Source organism: Procambarus clarkii, chromosome 75 (assembly GCF_040958095.1).
Source record: "Procambarus clarkii isolate CNS0578487 chromosome 75, FALCON_Pclarkii_2.0, whole genome shotgun sequence".
Taxonomy (NCBI): Eukaryota; Metazoa; Arthropoda; class Malacostraca; order Decapoda; family Cambaridae; genus Procambarus; species Procambarus clarkii.
Window position 1 is genome coordinate 21,671,860 of NC_091224.1, and position 4,199 is coordinate 21,676,058.

Below are 4,199 nucleotides of genomic sequence, written 5' to 3' on the forward strand. Positions count from 1 at the left end.
GTTAACACACGTGTTTAAGGGTGTTAACACACGTGTTTAAGACTGTTAACACACGTGTTTAAGACTGTTAACACGCGTGTTTAAGACTGTTAACACACGTGTTTAAGACTGTTAACACACGTGTTTAAGAGTGCTAACACACCACAGGTGAGGGAATAAAGCCTACCGTTACCCCCCCTCAAAGTGCTCCACAGGTCACGCTAACAACAGAGGTATATACACCACACACAACACAGGTGAGGAGTAAGGCCTACCGCTACCTCAGACCACAAATACAGCTTAACGGGCTAGTATAAAAACATACACAAAGTCAGTATAAGTATACAGGAATATCATCAAAACAAACAAGCCATCATTAGGTAAACACGGCTACCATTAAATGATACAAAGTCAGCTTAAAAAGACCATTACAAAAGCTCAACAAGTCTAGCATAAAAGCCCACAATGTCATCAAAAAGCACACAAGCTCAGCAGCAGCAGCAGCAGGAGCAGCGGCAGGAGCAGCAGCAGCAGCAGCAGCAGGAGCAGCGGCAGGAGCAGCAGCAGCAGCAGCAGCGGCATGAGCAGCAGCAGCAGCAAGAGCAGCAGCAGCAAGAGCAGGAGCATCAGCAGCAGCAGCGGCAGGAGCAGGAGCAGCAGCAGCAGCAGCAGCAGCAGCAGGAGCAGCAGCAGCAGCAGCAGCAAGAGCAGCATCAGCAGCAAGAGCAGGAGCATCAGCAGCAGCAGCAGCAGCAGCAGCAGCAGCAGCAGCGGCAGGAGCAGCGGCAACAGCAGCATCAACAGCAGCAGCAACAGCAACAGCAGCAGCGACAGGAGCAGCAGTAGCAGCAGCAGCAACAGAGAGCGTACAAGGAACATTAACAAAATGAGCGATAAAACTGTGGAAAAATTACCAGGGGTATAACATGGGGGGAAGAGTGGGGGTGTAGATAATTGGAAGAGGGACGCAAATGGTTGGGAAATTAAAAGCGATTACGTGAAAGGCTAAAGAACAAAGAAATCTAGGTGAACACAACATATAGGTAACACTCTCTCATATATGAGAGAATATATATATATATATATATATATAATGAAAGAAATAATCCGTAAAAGAGTAAAAAGCATAATAACTCCTAACCAAAACGTAGACCTAATCATATTCTATAAAACCAAGAAGACTACCGAACTCCTTAATAAAAACAGCCCGAAGCCGACGGAGAACCTTTCACAGCAGTCAAGCGTTGAATACATGTACACTTGCCCCCACGAAGGATGTAGCTTTCAAGCTAAGTACATAGGTATGTTACATGTACGCTTGCCCCCACGAAGGATGTAGCTTTTAATCTAAGTACATAGGTATGACGTCGACCAAGCTGACGAGGCGTTTGACCTGTCAATCTTCAATCAAGTGCCCCCTAAAAATCACATGAGACAAGCCCATGACATCACCCTAACAAGAGAAATGTTGAATAAAAAAACACTTGTATAATAGACAAAACCCAAGATGTAAGAAGATTACAAATTCTTGAAGTAATCCGTATATATATATATATATATATATATATATATATATATATATATATATATATATATATATATATATATATATATATATATATATATATATATATGTCGTACCTAATAGCCAGAATGCACTTCTCAGCCTACTATGCAAGGCCCGATTTGCCTAGTAAGCCAAGTTTTCATGAATTAATTGTTTTTCGTCTACCTAACCTACCTAACCTAACCTAACCTAACTTTTTCGGCTACCTAACCTAACCTAACCTATAAAGATAGGTTTGGTTAGGTTAGGCAGGGTTGGTTAGGTTCGGTCATATATCTACGTTAATTTTAACTCCAATAAAAAAAATTTACCTCATACATAATGAAATGGGCAGCTTTATCATTTCATAAGAAAAAAATTTGAGAAAATATATTAATTCAGGAAAACTTGGCTTATTAGGCAAATCGGGCCTTGCATAGTAGGCTGAAAAGTGCGTTCTGGCTACTAGGTACGACATATATATATATATATATATATATATATATATATATATATATATATATATATATATGTCGTACCTAGTAGCCAGAACTCACTTCTCAGCCTACTATGCGAGGCCCGATTTGCCTAATAAGCCAAGTTTTACTGAATTAATATATTTTCTTTAATTTTTTTCTTATGAAATGATAAAGCTACCCATTTCATTATGTATGAGGTCAATTTTTTTTTATTGGAGTTAAAATTAACGTAGATATATGACCGAACCTAACCAACCCTACCTAACCTAACCTAACCTATCTTTATAGGTTAGGTTAGGTTAGGTAGCCGAAAACGTTAGGTTAGGTTAGATTAGGTAGGTTAGGTTGTCGAAAAAACATTAATTCATGAAAACTAGGCTTATTAGGCAAATCGGGCCATGCATAGTAGGCTGAGAAGTGCAGTTCTGGCTACTTAGGTACGACATATATATATATATATATATATATATATATATATGTCGTACCTAGTAGCCAGAACTCACTTCTCAGCCTACTATTCAAGGCCCGATTTGCCTAATAAGCCAAGTTTTCCTGAATTAATATATTTACTATAATTTTTTTCTTATGAAGTGATAAAGCACCCCTTTTCTCTATGTATGAGGTCAATTTTTTTTTATTGGAGTTAAAACTAACGTAGATATATGACCGAACCTAACCAACCCTACCTAACCTAACCTAACCTATCTTTACTAGGTTAGGTTAGGTTAGGTAGCCTAAAAAAGTTAGGTTAGGTTAGGTTAGGTAGGTTAGGTAGACGAAAAAACAATTAATTCATGAAAACTTGGCTTACTAGGCAAATCGGGCCTTGCATAGTAGGCTGAGAAGTGCATTCTGGCTATTAGGTACGACATATATATATATATATATATATATATATATATATATATATATATATATATATATATATATAAATGTGTGTGTGTGTGTGTGTGTGTGTGTGTGTGTGTGTGTGTGTGTGTGTGTGTGTGTGTGTGTGTGTGTGTGTGTGTGTGTGGGTGTGTGTGTGGGTGTGTGTGTGTGTGCGTGTGTGTGTGCGTGCGTGCGTGCGTGCGTGCGTGTGTGTAAGCTTGAACGGTCTCCAAGTATCAGTTGTCCAACATCAAATATATATGTAACTAGTACATCCCATATCACTAATTCATCAACAACAAATCACACATATATTGCCCTCACTTTTTTTTTTACAGAATGTACGTGTTCCGTCTCCAATTTTAGGCTTTCTTCTTCCCTTTAATTACGAAGGCCAAATGAGAAAGCACGCTCTCCCTGGGAAAAAAAGAGCGTCTAACAGTTTAACAAGAAAATATCCCGGTTTGGGTGGCACATCTCAGCACTGGTTTGATACCGAGGCCTTTATACCTCAGACTACGAGAGAGAGAGAGAGAGAGAGAGAGAGAGAGAGAGAGAGAGAGAGAGAGAGAGAGAGAGAGAGAGAGAGAGAGAGAGAGAGAGAGAGAGAGAGACAGAGAGACAGAGAGAGAGAGACAGAGAGAGAGAGAGAGACAGAGAGAGAGACAGAGACAGAGACAGAGAGAGAGACAGAGACAGAGACAGAGAGAGAGACAGAGAGAGAGACAGAGAGAGAGAGAGAGAGAGAGAGAGACAGAGACAAACAGAGAGAGAGATAGTCTGGAGTCGTGCTCTAATATGCAGTGTGAGCCTAATTGAGTTATAAAGCTTTTCGGTAATTACCTTAAATATTAAAGCTTCCTAAAACATAATATTTTACCTAGTAACCACGTGCAGACCTTTGTTAAGTCTTGGCTACCAAATAGATCCAACGCATTAGATAATATATATATACACTGACATACAACCTAGACCAAATATATTCATAATTAAATAAAGATATAATATGCAAGTATATAGGGATATAGAAAAATATATAAATTGATAAACGGACAGACAGGAGAAAGAGTTTTGCCTAGCCTAATTGTATTAAATAATTCTTTTCTATTTATTCAATATTTTTATATATTTATTTTTATTTTTCCTTTAAATTCATTTTCTTTGATATACGATACGTTGTTCTGAGGATCTTGGGGGTTCGGAGAGTTGTATAATGAGTGCTAATTGGTTTTTGTTTTAAAGTTCAGATATATATTTATAATGCCTGACAGTAGTGAGATATATATGTGTCTAAGGGGTTGGGTGTGTGTGTGTGTGTACTCATC

The 4,199-nt window shown here is 38.6% G+C and overlaps 1 pseudogene; it reads left to right on the plus strand.

The window, feature by feature from the left end:
• The first annotated feature begins 444 nt into the window (after window positions 1-444).
• The window catches only part of LOC138357051 (alpha-(1,3)-fucosyltransferase C-like), a 52,423-nt pseudogene continuing 48,668 nt past the window's right edge, over window positions 445-4,199 (plus strand).